Source organism: Heterocephalus glaber, unplaced genomic scaffold, assembly GCF_053883595.1.
Source record: "Heterocephalus glaber isolate CG9 unplaced genomic scaffold, H.glaber_assembly_v1.0 deba00001606, whole genome shotgun sequence".
NCBI lineage: Eukaryota > Metazoa > Chordata > Mammalia > Rodentia > Bathyergidae > Heterocephalus > Heterocephalus glaber.
Window position 1 is genome coordinate 6,295,990 of NW_028258377.1, and position 21,487 is coordinate 6,317,476.

The following is a 21,487-nucleotide window of genomic DNA, read 5'->3' on the forward strand; positions in this document are numbered from 1 at the left end:
TTATGTGTAGGTCAGTTCAAGAAGGCTTACATGTCTTCATTTCACTGGAAGAAGTAAAAATAAACCCCACTCCACCAGCATTGCTGACAAGAAGCTCTGGTTATCACTGATTCTCCTGCCCTACCTCCAGTTCTCTGCCAGGAGGAAGTTTGTGGTTTTTACAATGTTCCTAGAGGAATGAGAACAATATAGAAAAGAACAGATTTTTTTTCCTGCCAAGCAAAGATAGGCTTGCATGACACAGCTCAGAACATCTCCTGGTTGGCTGCATCTTTTAGGAGCTGTGAAGCATGTTAGCACACCCTAAGCCCCATGAGCCTTCAGTAAGGCCTCAGGGACACAGTGAGACACTTATGAATGTCTGGGCCTTTTCTAAAGGGAAAGTAGAAGTTTGCTGAGAAAGATGGTTTAGTCTGACCAATCTGGTCCACTCTCTTCATTTGCCCGCGTCTTGAATTACAGAAAGAAGAGTTTAAACTGACTTCTTTGTTTTCTCCTTTTACTCAGGTAGAAGAAGTGTTTGTTTTGCTTTGTCTGTCTTCTAGGAAAATAGGTATACATAGGTTAAAAAAAAAAGACAACTTAGTGTAAAGAGCTCTGAGTTGGAAATTTGGACTCTGATCCAGGGCCCGACTCTGATAGTCTGTGGTGAATTTCATCAGTCTATGGCTCTCAATATCTTACCTGTGGATTCAGTATAATGTACCTTTTTTGGATGTCTTAAATGATGTTATAAAAATCTCTCTTTTCAAAAGCAGTCCTAAGAAGAAAGTACATTGCAATCAATGCTCACATTAGAAAAACAGAGCATGTTTAAATAAACAACCTTATGAGGAATCTTGAGATACTTGAAAAACAATAATCCAAGCCCAAACCAAAATTAAGGAGGGAAATTATAAAGATTACAGCAGAAATCAATGAAATTGAGATTTAAAAAAACAAAACAAAACAAACCCCCAAACATCAATGAATCAACTGACTCTTTGAAAGAATAAACAAAAATAGATGATCCCTTAGCCAGACTGCTTAAGAGAAAGAGAGGAAAGATTCATATTAATAAGAAAACAAAAAAGTGAAATCACAACAGAAACTGTTGAAGTCCAGAAGATAGTAACTACTTTGAAAAATCATATTCCAGCAAATTGGCAAATTTTGAAGAAATGGACATTCCTAGACTCATACAAATTACAAAAGCTAATGCAAGGAGACACAGATATGCTGACCAAACCAATAACAAGTAATGAAGTTGACACAGTAAGAATATCAATTTATAAAAAGCTCAGGGCCTGATGGATTCACTGCTGAATTCTCCAAAACCGTTAAGGCTATTATATCACCAATACTCCTCAAGCTCTTCAAGGGAATTAAAAGGACTGAATCACTCCCAAATTCATCAATATCACCCAGATTCCAAAACTGGATAAAGACCCAACTAAAAAAGAAAATTATACATTAATCTCTTTAATGAACATAGACAAAAAATTCTCAACAAGGTATTAGCAAAAGGATTGCAGCATATCATCAAAAAGATCATACATTATGACAAAATAGATTTGATTCCAGAGATTCAAGGATAGGTCAACACATGCAAATCAATAAATGTAATACATCATATAAACAGAAGCAAAGTCAAAAACCACATGATCAGGTACCACTGCTCCCAGCCCAGAGGAAAGGGCTTCCAGGCTGCTGTTCCACTACTCCTAGAATAGAGGAGGTGAGCCATGCGGGTGCCAACAGCATCCCCCCCCACACCGTAAGAATGAGAAGACATATAAAAAATGTCTCAAAACCAAACTTCCAGATCACTTACAGCAACCCCAAAGGGAAAGGAAATGGAACACTCTGATACTCAACCACCTGGACTCCCTGAACTGGCAACAAAAGAGGATCTGGAAAAAATGAAATCAGAAGTAATTTCTCAGATAACAGCAGAGATTGTGCTAGTAGTGCAAGACATAATTAATAAAGCTAGAGAGGAGTTGAGGAACATGATAGAATCTCAACATAGGAAACAAAAGGACTACATAAAACAGATGCAAACAGATTTCCAGGAGATCAAAAACTCCATTAAAAGGCTACACAGCAGAATAAGCCAATGTGAGGACAGAATTTCAGATATACAAGATAAGATTGCAATTAGTGAGGAGGAAAAGAAAAATTGCTTCAAAATTGTAAGGGACCATGAGAAATCAATTCAGCAGCTGCTAGACGATGGAAAGAAGAATAACATAAGACTGATTGGAGTCAATGAAGAAAGAGGAGAGACTGCAGATGACATAAAAAAAAACTGTTCACAAAAGTAATGACCGAAAACTTCCAAAGCAGGGGAAAAGAAGTTGACATATAGATAAGTGAGGCATATAGAACTCCAAATAGCCTTGATCAAAAAAATCTGCACATAGGCATATAATTGTTAAGATTCCAGAAACCCAACAGAAGAACAAAGTTCTACAAGAAGTTAGAGAAAGAAACAAATCACATACAAAGGAAAAAGCCCATCAGAATCACAGCAGACTTCTCAAGGCAAACCCTCAAGGCAAGAAGAGCTTGGAGTGATGTGTTCCAAGCCCTAAAGGAAAACAGCCTCCAACCCAGATTGATGTACCCTGCAAAACTCTCTTTCAAAATTGATGGAGAAATAAGATACTTTCATGAGAAAGAGCACCTTAGGAACTTTATGAATACCAAACCAGCACTCCAAAATATTTTTAGACAATATCCTAGGAAAAGACAATGAGGATCACAACCCCAGGAAGCACAGCAGAATGAATCCATTGGGTATGAGAAGAAATTAAATGTAAATGGGGAGAATCCCTCAAAAAGAAAAAGTCATAACAATGATAAGTCAATACGTATCAGTTATAACCATCAATGTTAATGGTCTCAATCACCAATCAAAAGAAACAGACTGGCAGAATGGGTCAAGAAGCAAGATCCAATGATATGCTGCATACAAGAAACACACTTAATTCAAAAGGAAACTCATAGACTGAAAGGTAAAGGGTGGAAAACAATACTTCATGTGACAGGAACCTGAAAAAACGCAGGAGTAGCTAGCCTCTTGGCAGATCAAGTAGATTTCAAACAAACACTGATTAAAAGAGGCAAAGAAGGACACTACATACTTCTAAAGGGAACAATCCAACAAGAAGAGATGACAATCATAAATATCTATGCAACAAGCACTAGTACATGCAACTATATAAAACAAACACTAACAGACATGAAAAGTCATATATGCGCTAATACAATAGTAGTGGGGGATCTCAATACCTCACTGTCCCAGATAGATACATTAACTAGACTAAAAATAAGTAATGAAATACTAGAACTCAATTGAACTCTTGAACTAATGAATTTATCAGATGTTTACAGAGTGTTTCACCCCACAAAATCAGAATACACATTCTTGTCAGCTGCACGTGGGTTGTTCTTCAAAATAGACCATGTACTCGCTCATAGAACATGTTTAAGTAAGTGCAAAGGAATTGAAGTTATCCCCTGAATATTATCAGACGACATTGAGATGAAATTGGAGATCCATAGCAAAAGAAACTGGAAAAATTTCATAAACACGTGGAAATTGAACAATACACTTCTGAATAACCAATGGGTCACAGAGGAAACTAAAGAAGAAATCAGACAGTTCCTTCAATTAAATGACAATGACAATACAACATATCAGAATCTATGGGACACAATGAAAACAGTCTTATGAGGGAAATTCATAGCAGTGAATACACACATTAGGAAAACATAGTGACCCTAATTAAACCACCTGATGCTGAACCTCACACTTCTAGAAAAATAAGACCAGGACAAACCCAAAGCTCATAAAAGGAAGGAAATTATAAAGATGAGAGCAGAAGTCAATTTAATGCAGACTAAGAGAATGATACAAAAAATTAATGAAGAGTTGGTTCTTCGAAAGGATAAATAAAATTGACAAACCCTTAGCCAACCTTATCAGAAAAAGGAAAGAAAAGGCCCAAATCCATGCAATTAGGAATGAAAAAGGTGAAATTACAACAGACCCAGCAGAAATCCAGAGGATCATCAATACCTACTTTCAGAACCTATACACCAATAAGATGGACAACACAGAAGAAATGGACAGATTCCTAGAAACATATAAATTACCAAAGTTGAACGAAGAAGACCTAAAAATTCTAAACAACCCAATATCAATCAATGAAATTGAAAATGTAATTAAAAACTTACCAACTAAGAAAAGCCCAGGCCCTGATGGTTTCACTGCTGAATTCTACAAGACATTTAGAGAGGAACTACTGCCACTACTGTTTAAACTCTTCAATGAAATTGAAAGGGAAGCAATACTCCCAAATTCATTCCTGGAAGCAAGCATCACCTTGATCCCCAAAGCAGAGAAAGACCCAACTGAAAAGGAGAAGTATAGGCCAATCTCACTAATGAACATAGATGCAAAAATCCTTAATAAGATATTGGCAAATAGAATGCAGAAGATCATCAAGAAGATCATCCACCCTGACCAAGTGGGATTCATCCCAGGGATGCAGGGATGGTTCAACATATGTAAATCAATCAATGTAATACACTATATCAATAGAGCCAAGGACAAAAACCATATGATTATCTCCATAGATGCAGAAAAAGCATTTGACAAAATCCAACATGCATTTATGATAAAAACCCTACAAAAAATTGGAATAGATAGTCTCTACCTCAATCTGATAAAAGCCATCTATGAAAAACCAAAAGCCAGTATTATACTAAATGGTTAGAAACTGAAATTCTTCACACTAAAATCAGGAACAAGACAAGGATGTCCACTATCACCACTCTTGTTCAATATAGTTCTGGAAACATTAGCCATGGCAATTAGACAAGAGAAAGAAACAAAAGGAATAAAGATAGAAAATGAATAAATCAAATTGTCATTATTTGCAGATGACATGATACTCTATATAGAAGGCCCCAAGAATGCCACCAAAAGTCTTCTAGCCTTAATAAAATTCAGTAGAGTAGCTGGATACAAGGACAACACACAAAAATCAATAGCTTTCCTCGACACAAACAACAGACACACTGAGACAGAAATAGGGCAAACAATTCATTTCACAATATCATTCAAAAAACTGAAATACCTAGGAACCAACCTAAAGAAAGAAATGAATGACCTCTTCTCTGAAAATTATAGCACTCTTAAAAGAGAGATTGAAGATGATGTCAGAAAATGGAAAGACATCCCCTTCTCATGGGTACGAAGGATCAATATAGTGAAAATGGCCATAGTTCCAAAACTGCTATATAGATTCAATGCAATCCCAATTGAATCCCAGCAGCATACTTCATGGACCTTGAGAAAACAATCCAAAAATTCATTTGGAACCAGAAGAGACCCAGAATAGCCATAGCAATTCTAGGTAACAGAGACATGGCAGGGGGTATCACAATCCCCAACTTGCAACTCTACTACAAAGCTACTGTGATAAAACAGCATGGTACTGGCAAAGAAACATACCTGAGGACCAGTGGAACAGATTAGAAGATGCAGAAACAACTCCAGACACACTCAGGCATCTCATCTTCAATAAAGGACCCAAACACCTTCACTGGAGGAAAGATAGCCTCTTTAATAAATGGTGCTGGAAAAATTGGGTTTCAACTTGCCAAAAATTAAAGCTAGATCTATACCTCTCGCCATGCACTAAACTAAAATTGAAATGGGCCAACGATCTGAATATTAAAATAGAAACGCTCAATCAGCTGCAACAGAGGTTAGGTAGAACTCTTGAAGACACTAGTGTAGGAAAAGATTTTATGAACAAAACCTCAGTTGCCCGTGAACTAGAACAAACAATCAACAAATGGGATCTCTTCTTATTAAAAAGCTTCTGCACAGCAAGAGAAACCACCAGCAGTGTGAAGAGACAACCCATAATGTGGGAAAAAATCTTCACCTGCTCTTCCTCAGACAAAGGTCTACTATCTCAAATCTATAAAGAACTTAAAATGATCAGACCTCCCAAATTTAAAGACCCAATCCAAAAATGGGCATCTGAAATGAACAGACATTTCTCAGACAAAGAAGTAGAAATAGCAAATAAATACATGAAAAAATGTTCAACATCACTGGTCATTTGAGAGATGCAAATGAATACAATGCTGAGATTCCACCTCACTCCAGAAAGAATTGTAGCTCTCATGAAATCAACCAATAACAAATGCTGGTGGGGCTGTGGGCAAAGACGAACCCTCCTCCCCTGCTGTTGGGAGTGTAGACTGGTGCAACCACTGTGGAAATCAGTATGGAGATACCTCAAAGAAATAGGACTGGAAGTCCCATTTGACTCAGCTATTCCACTGCTCAGTATCTTCCCCAAAGAATTAAAAGAATCATACCACATTGATATTTGTGCACCCATGTTCATAGCAGCACAATTTGAAATAGCTAAAACTTGGAAGCAGCCCAAATGCCCATCACCTGGAGACTGGATAAAGAAACTGCGGTTTTTTAATAAGATGGAGTACTACCCAGCCATAAAGAATGAGAAATTAGAGACATTTATTGATAAATGGATGCACATTGAGGCGATACTCTTAAGTGAAATAAACAGGACACACGTGTAAATACCAAATACTTTCTCTAGTGTGAGAAACTGAAAGTGCAAATAAGGAGTAGAAGGTATAATGGATAATGTGAAGTAGGAAAAAAGGGGGCAAAGGGGAAGGGGAAGAGGTAGGGGAAAGGAAAGAAGGGAATGGAATTAATATCAGAAAATGGAAAAATGGAAACAAAGTCTTTGTAATTAGGGAGGGATGGAGGGGTTGAAGGGAGGGCTGGGCAAGGGTGAAAAATAAGAACCAAGAGAGACTATGTAAAGGTGCAAATTTCCAATGATGAATGTCATTCTATTGTATACCTAAAATGTACCAATGATTAAAATGAATAATTGATATGCAAAATAGGAAGAAAAGGTCCAAAGGGGTAGGGGAAGTGGCAGTGGTAGGGGAAAGGAAAGAAGGGAAAGGAAAAATTATGCAAAACAGAAAAAATGGAAACAAAGTCTTTGTAAATAGGGAAGGGTGGAGGGGGTGAAAGGAGGGGAGGGAATGGGGAAAAAATAAGAACCAAGATACATCATGGAAAGGTACAAGTTCCCAATGAGAAATGTAAATGTATTGAATACCTAAAATGTACCAATAAAAGAATTTAAGAAAAAAACAAAAACAATACCAAAACAAATCAAAACAAAATAATAATGAGAATAAATATACATATACTGTCACTAGACAGTTATGTGGTGGGACAGTGCCTACTTGGGTCAATGAGCTCATGAAGCAGTCACAGGAATGGTGTCTGGAAGGTGGAGTCAGTGCCTGGGAGCAGGTGTTGGAAGCCTAGGGTCCACAACCCCCTGTGAGGAAGACAGGACATGGGCAGTGGTCAGTATAGACTAGGCATTGCTGAGATCCAGAATGAAGGCCTTCAGGGTGAAAAAAAACAATCCCTGGACTTCGTTGGATGAACAACAACCATCCTGTAGTCAGGATTGCTCCTATGGCTGTAGATGATGGCCACTGGAATAGGAGGACCTGAATAGGCACAGGAGGTGGAGAGGAGAAATAACAAGACCAGGACCTCTGTTCAGAAAGAGCAGGGCTCTCCATGGATGAGGGGCAGAGTGTTTGGGAGGAAAGATCTGAGTGCTAAGCACCCCCACGCAGGCTGGCACTTCCTTAATTTGCTTGTAAAGGATGGTGTCCAGCTGAGAAATACTCTCAGCCCCCATCTACCTGCAGGTATCTGTGCTCATATTATTTTTTATTATTGTCATTATTGTCACCAGGTAACTGCATGTGGGAGAAGGGCTTTTGTCTGGATCTGCCTGAGCCCACTCACACCCAGTATCAGTGCCACCCGATTCTTCTGCTGAAGCTGCTAGGACAGGCCAGCTGAGTGTGCCCAGTGCCCACTCTCCTGCCCACTGGAAAAGGGGGAAGTGGCCAGCGTGGGGTGCCTTCTGTCCCTGCAGGAGACACAGGCCCTAATGAGTGAAATCATTGGCCTTTAGCTCCTGCATCTCTTGCTCAACTGCACAGCTTCCAGTACAAGATCACACACAAACACAAACACACACACTCACACACTCAGAGATATATATATCTAGAAAATAAGCACAGTATTAGTACATTTCCAGTCACAGAACAGGCTAAAAAGATGTTTTACTGGGCCGGGGATTTAGCTGAGTGGCACCATGGGTGCCTCATAAGGTTTGATCCCTGCTACTGGAAAAAAAAAAAAAAAAAAAAAAAGATGTTTTACCAGAAAGGCGCTGGCTTGCTTAGGGTTGTAGCACTTCATGAAGTGACAGCATCCTGCCCTGTATTTGTATTTAAAACAATCTAGGAAACATGCTTCTGATATACTTGTGTTTCTCAAAAGTTCTAGAAGAGAAGCATAATTACATCTTAAGTAATATACATGCAATTATATTTTTAAAGAATTTTTTCTTTTTAGTAAATTCTTTTATTGGTACATTGTAGGTATACAACACAATTACATTTCTCATTGGGAATTGTACCTTTACATAATGCATCTTGGTTCTTATTTTTTTCCTCATTCCTAGCCCTCCCTTCACCCCCTCCACCCTTCCCTATTTACAAAGACTTTATTTCCATTTTTTCCATTTCTCAGCATTTTTCCTTTCCCTTTTTTCCTTTCCCCTACCCCTCCCACTACCCCTACCCCTTTGGACCTTTTCTTCCTATTTTACATTATCGATTATTCATTCTAATCATTGGTACATTTTAGGTATACAATATAATGACATTCATCATTGGAAATTTGCACCTTTACACAGTCTCTCTTGGTTCTTATTTTTCACCCTTGCCCAGCCCTCTCTTCAACCCCTCCATTCCTCCCTATTTACAAAGATTTTGTTCCTATTTTTCCATTTTCTCATAATAATCCCATTCCCTTCTGTCCTTTCCCCTAGCCCTCCCACTTCCTTCCCCATTGCCCCTTTTCTTCCTATTTCACATTATCTATTATACATTTAGTCCTTATTTACACTTCCAGTTTCTCACACCAGAGAAACTATTTGGTATTTATTCATGTGTGTCCTATTTATTTCACTTAAGAGTATTGCCTCAATGTGCATCCACTTAGCTATAACAGTCTCTAATTTCTCATTTTTTATGGCTGAGTAGTACTCCATTTTATTAAAAAACCACATTTTTCTTTATCCAGCCTCCAGTTGAAGGGCATTTGGGCTGTTTCCAAGTTTTAGCTATCACAAACTGTGCTGCTGTGAACATGGGTGCACATATATCACTGTGGTATGATTCTTTTAATTCTTTGGGGAAGATCTCCAGCAGTGGAATAGCGGGGTCAAATGGGACTCACAGTCCTAGTTCTTTGAGGTATCTCCATACTGATTTCCACAGTGGTTGCAGCAGTAGACACTCCCACCAGCAATGGAGCAGGGTTCCTCTTTCCCCACAGCCCGCCAGCATTTCTTATTGGTTGATTTCATGATAGCAGCCATTCTTTCTGGAGGGAGGTGGAATCTCAGTGTTGTTTTCATTTGCATCTCTCTAATGACCAGTGATGTTGAACATTTTTTTCATGTATTTATTTGCTATTTCTACTTCTTTGTCTGAGAAATGTCTGTTCATTTCAGATGCCCATTTTTGGACTGGGTCTTTAAATTTGGGAGGTCTGATCATTTTAAGTTCTTTATAGATTCGAGATAGTAGACCTTTGTCTGAGGAAGAGCAGGTGAAGATTTTTTCCCACATTATGGGTTGTCTCTTCACACTGCTGGTGGTTTCTCTTGCTGTGCAGAAGCTTTTTAATAAGAAGAGATCCCACTTGTTGATTGTTTGTTCTAGTTCATGGGCAACTGAGGTTTTGTTCATAAAATCTTTTCCTACACTAGTGTCTTCAAGAATTCTACCTAACCTCTGTTCCAACTGGTTCAGAGTTTCTATTTTAATATTTAGATCTTTAATCCATTTCAATTTTAGTTTAGTGCATAGTGAGAGATATAGGTCTAGTTTTAATCTTTGGCAAGTTGAAACCCAATTTTTCCAGCACCATTTATTGAAGAGGCTATTTTTCCTCCACTGAGGGTGTTTGGCTCCTTTATCAAGGATGAGATGCCTGAGTGTGTCTGGAGTTGTTTCTGCATCTTCTAATCTGTTCCACTGGTCCTCAGGTATGTTTCTTTGCCAGTACCATGCTGTTTTATCACAGTAGCTTTGTAGTAGAGTTGCAAGTTGGGGATTGTGATACCCCCTGCCATGTCTCTGTTACCTAGAATTGCTATGGCTATTCTGGGTCTCTTCTGGTTCCAAATGAATTTTTGGATTGTTTTCTCAAGGTCCATGAAGTATGCTGCTGGGATTCAATTGGGATTGCATTGAATCTATATAGCAGTTTTGGAACTATGGCCATTTTCACTATATTGATCCTTCGTACCCATGAGAAGGGGATGTCTTTCCATTTTCTGACATCATCTTCAATCTCTCTTTTAAGAGTGCTATAATTTTCAGAGAAGAGGTCATTCATTTCTTTCTTTAGGTTGGTTCCTAGGTATTTCAGTTTTTTGAATGATATTGTGAAATGAATTGTTTGCCCTATTTCTGTCTCAGTGAGTCTGTTGTTTGTGTCGAGGAAAGCTATTGATTTTTGTGTGTTGTCCTTGTATCCAGCTACTCTACTGAATTTTATTAAGGCTAGAAGACTTTTGGTGGCATTCTTGGGGCCTTCTATATAGAGTATCATGTCATCTGCAAATAATGACAATTTGATTTATTCATTTTCTATCTTTATTCCTTTTGTTTCTTTCTCTTGTCTAATTGCCATGGCTAATGTTTCCAGAACTATATTGAACAAGAGTGGTGATAGTGGACATCCTTGTCTTGTTCCTGATTTTAGTGTGAAGAATTTCAGTTTCTAACCATTTAGTATAATACTGGCTTTTGGTTTTTCATAGATGGCTTTTATCAGATTGAGGTAGAGACTATCTATTCCAATTTTTTGTAGGGTTTTTATCATAAATGCATGTTGGATTTTGTCAAATGCTTTTTCTGCATCTATGGAGATAATCATATGGTTTTTGTCCTTGGCTCTATTGATATAGTGTATTACATTGATTGATTTACGTATGTTGAACCATCCCTGCATCCCTGGGATGAATCCCACTTGGTCAGGGTGGATGATCTTCTTGATGATCTTCTGCATTCTATTTGCCAATATCTTATTAAGGATTTTTGCATCTATGTTCATTAGTGAGATTGGCCTATACTTCTCCTTTTCAGTTGGGTCTTTCTCTGCTTTGGGGATCAAGGTGATGCTTGCTTCCAGGAATGAATTTGGGAGTATTGCTTCCCTTTCAATTTCATTGAAGAGTTTAAACAGTAGTGGCAGCAGTTCCTCTCTAAATGTCTTGTAGAATTCAGCAGTGAAGCCATCAGGGCCTGGGCTTTTCTTAGTTGGTAAGTTTTTAATTACATTTTCAATTTCATTGGTTGATATTGGGTTGTTCAGAAGTTTTAGGTCTTCGTTCAATTTTGGTAATTCATATGTATCTAGGAATCTGTCCATTTCCTCTGTGTTGTCCATCTTATTGGCGTATAGGTTCTGGAAGTAGGTATTGATGATCCTCTGGATTTCTGCTGGGTCTGTTGTAATTTCACCCTTTTCATTCCTAATTGCATGGATTTGGGCCTTTTCTTTCCTTTTTCTGATAAGGTTGGCTAAGGTTTGGTCAATTTTGTTGATTCTTTTGAATAACCAACTCTTGGCTTCATTGATTTTTTGTATCATTCTCTTAGTCTCCATTGCATTGATTTCTCCTCTGATCTCTATAATTTCCTCCCTTGTATGAGCTTTGGGGTTGTCCTGCTCTTCTTTCTCTAGAAGCTTGAGGTGCATCATCAGGTTGTTTAATTGGGCTCATTCTGTTTTCCTAATATGCATATTCACTGCTGTGAATTTCCCTCATAAGACTGCTTTCATTGTGTCCCATAGATTTTGATATGTTGTATTGTCATTGTCATTTAATTGAAAGAACTGTCTGATTTCTTCTTTAATTTCCTCTGTGACCCATTGGTTATTCAGAAGTGTGTTGTTCAATTTCCACGTGTTTATGAAATTTTTCCAGTTTCTTTTGCTATGGATCTCCAATTTCATCGCACTATGGTGTGATAATATACAGGGGATAACTTCAATTCCTTTGCACTTACTTAAACATGTTCTATGTGTGAGTATGTGGTCTATTTTGGAGAATGACCCTTCTGCAGCTGAGAAGAATGTGTATTCAGATTTTGTGGGTGGAAGACTCTGTAAACATCTGTTAAGTTCATTTGTTCAAGAGTTCGATTGAGTTCTTGTATTTCATTACTTATTTTTAGTCTAGTTGATCTATCTATTTGTGACAGTAGGGTGTTGAGGTCCCCCACTACAATTGTATTAGTGCATATATGATTTTTCATGTCTGTTAGTATTTGTTTTATGTAGTTGGGCGCACTAGTGTTTGGTGCATAGATATTTATGATTGTCATCTCTTCCTCTTGGATTGTTCCCTTTACAAGGATGTAGTGTTCTTCTTCATCTGTCTTAATCAGTGTTGGTTTGAAATCTACTTGATCTGCCAAGAGGATAGCTACTCCTGCTTTTTTTCAGGTTCCTGTCTCATGGAGTATTGTTTTCCACCCTTTAACTTTCAGTCTATGAATTTCCTCTTGAATGAAGTGTGTTTCTTGTATGCAGCATATTGTTGGATTTTGCTTCTTGACCCATTCTGCCAGTCTGTTTCTTTTGATTGGTGAATTGAGACCATTAACATTGATGGTTATAACTGAAACGTATTGACCTGTCATTGCCATGCCTTTTTCTTTTTGTTGGGTTCTCCCTCTTTACATTTAATTTCTTGTCATGCCAGATGGGTTCATTCTGCTTTGCTTCCTGGGGTTGTGATCCTCAATGTCTGTTCCTAGGCTCTTGTGTAAAATTCTTTGGAGTGCTGGTTTGGTATTCACGAAGTTCCTAAGGTGCTCTTTGTCATGAAAGTATCTTATTTCTCCATCCATTTTGAAAGATAGTTTTGCAGGGTACATCAATCTGGGTTGGAGGCTGTTTTCTTTTAGGGCTTGGAATATGTCACTCCAAGCTCTTCTCGCCTTGATGGTTTGTGTTGAGAAGTCTGCTGTGATTCTGATGGGCTTTCCTTTGTATGTGATTTGTTTCTTTTCTCTGACTGCTTGGAGAACTTTGTTCTTCTGTTGAGTTTCTGGAATCTTAACAGTTGTATGCCTATGTGTAGATTTTTTTTGATCAAGGCTATTTGGAGTCCTATATGCCTCACTTATCTGTATGTCAAGTTCATTTCCCCTGCTTGGGAAGTTTTCTGCCATTATTTTTGTGAAGAGATTTTTTTATGTCATCTGCACTCTCTCCTGTTTCTTCATTGACTCTAATCAGTCATATTATTCTTCTTTGCTTCATCTAGCAGCTGCTGGATTGATTTCTCATGTTCCCTTATAATTTTGAAGCAATTTTTCTTTTCCTGGTCACACATTGCAATTTTATCTTCTATATCTGAGAGTCTGTCCTCACATTTTCTCATTCTGCTGTGTAGACTTTCAGTGAAGTTTTTCATGTCCTGGAAATCTATTTGCATCTGTTTTATGGATTCCATTTGTTTCCTATGTCGGGATTCCATCATGTTCCTGAGCTCCTCTCTAGATTTATTAATCATGTCTTGCACTAGGGGCACAATTTCTCCTGTTATCTCAGAAATTATTTCTGATTTCATTTTTTCAAGATCCCCTTTTGTTGCCAGTTCAGTGGGTCCAGGTGGTTGAGTATCAGAGTGTTCCATTTCCTTTCCCTTTGGGGTTGCTGTAGGTGATCTGAAAGTCTGGTTTTGAGACTTATTTATGTGTTTTCTCATTTCAACTGGGAGGGGGGCTGTTGGTGCCTGCACGGGTTACCTCCTCTGAGCTGGGAGAGGTGGGACAGGGGCAGGAGCAGCGGTAGTGATGGTGGCCCAAAAGCCCTTTCCTGTGGGCTGGGAGCAGCGGGAGTGATGGTAGCCAGGAAGCCCCTTCCTCTGGTACAGCAGCAGTGGGATGGTGGCTCAAAAGCCCCTACCCCTGGGCCGGGAGTGGTGGGAGGGATGGTGGCTCAGAAGCCCCTTCCTCTTGGCCAGGAGCAGCGGGACAGAAGGTGGCCCAAAATACCTTTCCTCTGCGCTGGGATCAGCAAGAGGCATGGTGGCTGGGAAGCCCCTTCCTCTGGACCAGGAGCAGTGGGAGGGCGGCTCAGAAGTCCCTACCTCTGGGCCGGGAGCAGCAGGACTCAGTACCGTGGTCTGGTGGTCTGGTGTCCTCTGCGTCTTTGTAGTATGGAACCAGGTGGCTGTACCAAGTAGCGGGGGGTGGGGGATCCAGTGGATTGTTGCCGGAGCGTGGGCTGATTCGCCATGTTCTGAGTGACCGGGACCTCGGTAGGACATGTGCCTTTTAAAGAATTTTTTCAGAAAAGACTGGCTATGAGAAGAGAATTTGAGGACAGTAAAACCTGAGGAATTTGCTGACACATTAATTGAACACTTGCATCTATTTGAAGAATTTCCTTATTTTGTTTTGTATCTTGGTTCAGGCCTCACCCAGCAATTTACATTTCATACTCATCACTAGTATTTCTGCTGAGCTAAAGGGTCAAGGAAAGTTCAGTTTATTTATAGGCCATACTATCTTCCTCACTTAGAGAGGCCGAATCTACAGTAAACAAAATAACTGCATAGAAAGTGAACAGATTCTGTTAATCTCATAGAAGATTTCTGAAAGCCCCAGAATATTTGCTTCATAAGATAAATGTTCAGAGAACCTCTTGAATTTTCACATTTTATCTAGCAACTCTTTTGGAATTAATAATACTGCATTATTGCTTACATTGGAAAATCCCCTTCATTCTCTACCATCCTGGGTCCTCCAAGCCACATGAAAGTGTTGCTGGTTTTGTTCTGAGATGATGCCCCCACTTGACATCTGTCACTCCTCTTAGGACTTAGACTTTAATTTGTTCTTTAGGGAGAGTGCAGATGAAAGCTGGCTTTTCTTTTGGATCTTGGCTTGCTTTCACTTTAAACAGAAGAGAAAAAAGGCAGAAGGAAACAGAATGAGGTTGCAGGTGATAATTGATCTAGGAAATGACTCCATGGTTTCCAGAAAAATGGGCCTTTATTATCAGCCTGGGAGATGCAGGTGAGTGAAGAATGGGGAACACTGCTTAGCATGGTGTCACAGGAAGAGCCTGCCTGGAGGGTGGGCTCCAAAGGAAAATGGCCCTGGATGGCTTAGGTCAGGGTCCTAAGCTGTACCACTTAGAGGAACCAGGTTGGTAATTTAAATAGGGTGAGGAGTGCTTGTGGCTAATTGGACAGTCTAAGTCCTCTCTCTTTGGGGTATGTACCATGGACTGAAATGAGGCACCTGAACTAGCTCTATCCAACTGCCATTCAGCATCATTCTATGGGTCCATTGCTAAATGCCGTTGTTTTCCTAGAGAATCTGGAAATCCAGGTTGTGTTATATTTAATCTTCCAACTTAGTAAAGGTGCAAAAACTCAACTAAGAATATCTAAAACCTTAATAGGTTCATTAAAGTATATTTGTAAAGTATATTTGTTTATATGTATTTGTCATTTTCTGACAAAATATCTGAGATAATTAACTTAAAAGGAGGAAAGTTTTATTTTGGCTCACAGTTTCAGAGGTTTCAGTCCATGGTTGATTGCCCCAGTTGTTTTTGGCCTGTGGTCACATAGTACGTCCTGGCATAAGCGTGCAGCAAAAGAGGCAGCCATGGAGTAAAGAAATAGGAAGAGAAAATAGCGAGATCCCAATTCTTTTTAAGGACATTCTCCCATGGGCCTCATCTTATCAGTTGAAAGGCTAAGAGTGGGCTGAAGTTTCCCAAAGTGGAAGGAAATTTGCCTGAAGATTACAACATAAAAACTCTGCCTGAATTTCTGCAGACTCATGACTGCAAGATCAGCTCTTAGCTGAAATGCTAGCCTGTAAGCCTGCTCTACAGATTTTGGACTCACCAGTCCCCACAATTACCTAAGCCAATTCCTTAAAATTAGCTCCAGCTTGTGTGTGTGTATGCATACACATATGTATGGTATGTATGTGTGTGTGTGTATGATTGAATATATATATATGTGTGTGTATATATACATATATATATGGAGAGAGAGAGAGAGGCTGACAAAAATGTATGTACACTTTAGCAGTTCATCATACTAATAAATGTCTGAAAGCTAATGGCCACCACTTTGAGCACCTCTTGTAATTGTAGAGGACAAAGGTAACTTGTATTAATCCCTTGATGTCTCAATAAATTTAGTATTAAAATATTTATACAAGTTTTTCTTTTCCTGATGTATACCTTTTTTTTGCCAGATTCTCACTCTCTCTGTATATATCTCCTTATATCTTTTTTTTTTTTGAGACAACTCACTATGTAGCCTAGGCTGGTTTCAAACTCATGGAGATCCTCCTGCCTCAGCCTCCCAAGTGCTGGGATTACAGGTGTGCACCACCATGCCTGGCAATATCTTTTTATATCTCCTATTGCTTCCATTTCTCCAAAAAGCTCTGACTAATACAAGCTCCTTAAAAATCCTAGAAGATTTCAAGAAACCTGCACATAGAAAATTTCCCAAGCATAAGGTTCCAGAGAAAAATCCCATAACTGAAGTAAATGAGGTAGGAATGGCAGAAACGATGATGGCCAAGATTCTTCTAAAAGCAGTAACGTGTACTTAACACCAAGCAAGTGTTGCCAGGTGGAAATGGAAATCCTGTATTATGAGACAATGTGATTAATTAAGGGAAGCCAAAAATCCCAATTACTATACAAAATCACTGTAGGAATAGTTTTGCAGAAGGTGTTGATTTTGAGCATCCCTATAGAAATGCAATCCACCACGAAGTGTAAGAAATACTGGGTTTGAAGCCATGTAAAATAGGCACAAGACTCCCTTTACACTCAGGAACTTCTCTACTCAGAGAGGAAAATACTTCTCACAAGTCTGAGCCTCTCTGAAGAAAACCAATGGTGTCAACTTTGCTTATTCAAGAAGAATATATTTTTATATAATCACAATGTTTCCTTGTTTTAATGCTTAGGAAAAAAAGGAACAAAGAGGGTTCAATTTTTCATTAACTTTATTTATATAATGTGTTGAATTGTGTTAGGTATATTTTTGGAAGCCTGTAAATGAATAGAGTGTCATGAAGACAAGGTAACTTTCTGAAACTACAAGATAGGTTATTTCTGTCTTGCTACTTTGAAAGGGCATTAGAGCTCATAAAGCAAAGTCAAGAAAGAACAAATAACAAAGGTGAAAAGCAGCCGTTTTCCGTAGGAGGCAGGCTTGCATGGAACATGTGATTATGTGGCAGGAGGTATGGATGTGAATCATGAAATCGTATAGCAATTTTCCCCAGGAGAAAAGGTTCAATGAAACGGACCAACCTATCATTGAAAGTGACATAAATGCTAGTTAGTATTATTGAGCCATAGAAAGTTCAACTGATTATGATCTTTTCAAAAGCAGCTAATTGCTGAGGATATATTTCCTCCTGCTTCTCAGCGCATTCTGATGTTAGAGCAAATTTGATGATTCATGTAATTGAACAAAAATATGTTTTATTATATAAGAAGATGGAAATGATTAAACTGTCAGTTAGGTGACTTTCATATCCTAGATCATTATGCAAAATGTAGTATATCTTGAAGTCTTCTATTCTCTTAATAGTGAAAAATATCTTTTGGCTGAAATGGTTTCAGGTAAATAATTTATATTAAGAATTCAGTACCAAAATAATAATGCCTTAATTCTGGAAGCTTTCCCTGGAATAATCTGAGTGTCAGATGGCACTAGGAGCATCAGTAAGACAAAATAATTTCTACTGCTGTGAGTGAAATGTTTACGTCAAATGCTGCTCTCTGCAAGACCACACTGATTGTGGATGGAGACCTTTGGGAAATATGCTCTGCCATGTCTGCAATTCAGCTTTCCCTTCTAGAAGATTGTGGAATGGAATAGAATGGTGATTCTGACCTTGGCTGCACACCAGAATCACTTAGGGAAATTTAAAAGATGTATCGATAACTGGATGCCATCCCCAAAACTCTTATTTTATTTGTTTGGGCTCTAGAAATCAGGATTATTTTCAAAGATCATGGATTTTAGAGTGCTAGAACTTGAACTATTTGCTTTATAAATGAGGCAAATGATAGAGAGATGGAAGTTTGTACAAAATCACATCTTAGTGATAGAGTTGTCACCTGAACTCATTCTAGTGATTTTTTTTTCCTATACTGCACCACACAGACTTTGGTTGATGGGCTAGGGAGAAATTAGAAACTTAAAAGGCTTGTAAGAGTTGTCAAAATACTGTATAAGTAGCTACCCACTCCCCACGATAGGACCAGCCACTGGTTTACCACTCAAAAAGTATTTAGGCCAATGGTGGTGAACCTATGGCACGCATGCTGCAGCAGGGTATTTGTATCATTGAAAACTCCAAAGTTTCACCATAACTGTTTTAGGTTGTCAGGTATCTAGAACTACATGAAGTCAGTTCTTTCAGCCCATATGCTTTGGGCTTTATGTTTGAAGTTAAACTGCTTTCTAAAATAGCCAGATAATCTGTGTCTACAGATAACTGTGTGTATAAGCTCTCCCCTTTGGTGAGATTCTTTCTCTTCACTCCACAGATGGCCACTGCATGGCCTTTGTTGAGAAGAAACCACCTGGCTTTTAAGGATTCTACAGAAATCAAGCAATGGATCAACAAGTGGAGAAAAGCACCTGTTAGAGATGAGGATCCACACTAGCTGCTTTGAGCTTGAAGATGCATGGCACAGTTGCTGTCTTCAACCAACCACTGATTTAAATGAAAGATAAGATGTAACAGTGGACGTTTTTCCTTGCTTCCCTAATGTCTCTTGGGAAACCACGTTTCAGCAATTCCTAAGTCATATGTATGTGGCAGCACTATCTCCAGATCGAGGCCATAATTCCCAGGCCAAAAGCCAAGGACAAAGGGATGGGTCAGTAGTACAAGTTGAGCCCAAATAAATAGCCCTACATCTTCCCAGAGCTGTGACGAAGAGGCTCCAGTCTGTAGAATGAGTCTCCAGCACCAAGAGTATAGGGAGGAAAGGAAAGAGAGAAAGGAACATTGGTTAGATTGTGTTGTTGGAGCATTGATACAGCCTTGCCTGAAGTTCCCTGGATTTCCCTGAAGACCTTGGGCTTTCCAGGTACATGATACATAATCTTCATCCCCTTTTTTTCCTTGAGCCAGTGTAAGCTGGGTTTCTCTCCTTGTCAGCTGAAGAGCCCTAAGAATTGGTACTTTACTTTAGTCAACTGGAATGGCTTCTTAGACAGTCTGCTACCATTCATCTTCCGGACATCAAGCCCAGCTGAGGGTTTTGGCAAACAAGCCCAGCATGAGTGTTGATAAATTTGCTGTAACTGCCAGACTTTTCTGCTGGCTATTTTAAGGTTGATGTGTTTTCAGAAGCTAGGAGAGAAACTGCTAGGACACTTATTTGGTGACATGTAGATTAATCTGATCTTCACTAGCAATGCCCTCATTTGATCACAATAACCATTCCTAATAAGACATCCCTCTGTCCTATAAAATCAGTTTTCTACCTGTGTGAATGCGATCCAGAGGCAATATTTGAGGCAGCATTTGATTCTTTGGCTCTTAGTATAAATATGGGATGTAACTGAATATGTGACTTATAACTTCAGTTACCTTTTCCATTCATAATTCTGTGTTAGAAACTGATCTATAATCTCAGATGAGTCACAGCTGGGATTACTAAAAGAGAAAATTCAGCCCAGGCTTAGGGTAACAGAAAAGACAAGAGATATTTTTGAAATATATTTGATATTTCCAGGACCCTCACCTTCACCCAAGATACCAACATCCAATGTTGCTCAGGAATCTTACATATAATGGCATAGTATTTGTGTATAACCTACATACATCTTCCTGTATAGTTTAACCATCTCTAAATTGCTTACAATATATAATCAATATAAAATCCACAAAATAGCTATTATGCTATATTGCCTAGGGAATAGTGACAAGGAAACATAGTTACTAGAGAAACATAAAAATATTTTCAATCCATGGTTGGTTGAATCCACAGATACAGAAAACATGGTTATGGAGGGCTGACTATATTCATTTTGTAAGTTAGAATTGTATTGATGTTCAATTATATATTAGTCGGGAGTGAGAAATATACCATAATTTAGCCTCTGAATATTTTAATCTATTTCTAAATGCCAAGCAAAGAAATAAAAACTAAAAAAGAAACAGAAGAAAAATGTATACTACTGTGAGAAATGTGGTCTAAATAAAGAACAAGGAAAGACTATACACTCTTTAATCATAGGAATATAAAATCCTTCTTATAAGAGAATGTTCCAGAAGTGTGCTAAAGGTTTGTATTATTTTATACAGAAAGAGGAGTCTTAATTTTTTTTTGTAAACAGTTTGAGATTTCAGAGTTGACTCCCTAATTTATTTAAAACAAGAATTGCTTCATGAATTAGCCTCAAGCACTCCTCAGGAAGTTATTTATGTGGTACTTCACCATGGCTGCAGGTTTATATCAAGCCACAACTGTATAAACAAAGACTATTAACCTACCGGCTGGATTTAGCAGACACTTTAGTGTATTTAAATCTGCTGACATTTCAAATGACTATGTCTCCAGATTCTTCACAGATCAACCACAGCAGTGACAAGACTATTTCTGAGTAGCTCTAAGCCAAACAATGTGTGTGTTCTAAACAATGACCACTAAAAAAATGAGGGCTGGTATTCTGCTTTTACTCAAACTTATGCTAAGTATTTTCAGTGGGGCTGGAAGAGTATCAGGGTGGCTCAAAAATGAGGAAGGCTTCAGATGGTCTTGAAGGTAATGATGTAACTCTTGCATTTTTCCACATATAGCACATAATTATTAGTAGTAAATAATTTATTGGTCAACTGGGAGATAATTGTTTTTCCTCTTCTGTTTTCTTTCTTTGGTAAGATTTTAGATGAGTGGTATTGTTTGGGACTGTCCTCCCTTCTCATTGTTTCAGAGTGGATCTCAGGAAGTGTCACTGAGGAGTGGGGACATTTAGACAGGAGGAAAAAGAGCCAGTGAGAGGGGATTTCCACCCAAATGGGCATCTGGGGCTTGGTCCTACCTGGAACCTTCGAGTAGCCTACATGTCAGGACTTTGCCGGGAAGGAGCTAGGAAATGGGGTATTTACCCACAAATTCCTTTTGTTGGTGCAGGAGTGTGCCTGGGCTTTGCATTCTGGAGGAAATCCCAGAGTGAGAAGGAGAAAAGGTTGGTGCTTTAAATCTGAAGCTGTCAGCTGGCAAGGA

The 21,487-nt window shown here is 38.7% G+C and overlaps 1 long non-coding RNA gene across 12 annotated transcripts in view; it reads left to right on the top strand.

Annotated features, from left to right (window-relative positions):
• Positions 1-21,487, top strand: part of LOC101723282 (uncharacterized) — a 65,328-nt gene that overhangs the window by 33,825 nt on the left and 10,016 nt on the right. For 11 of the 12 annotated variants that reach the window (XR_015444724.1, XR_015444725.1, XR_015444719.1 and 8 more), the window contains one exon: positions 18,794-20,485. This is a non-coding gene — a long non-coding RNA (uncharacterized LOC101723282). Of the gene's footprint in view, positions 1-18,793; positions 20,486-21,487 lie in introns of those variants that run through there. The other variant, XR_015444723.1, reaches the window with a different exon arrangement.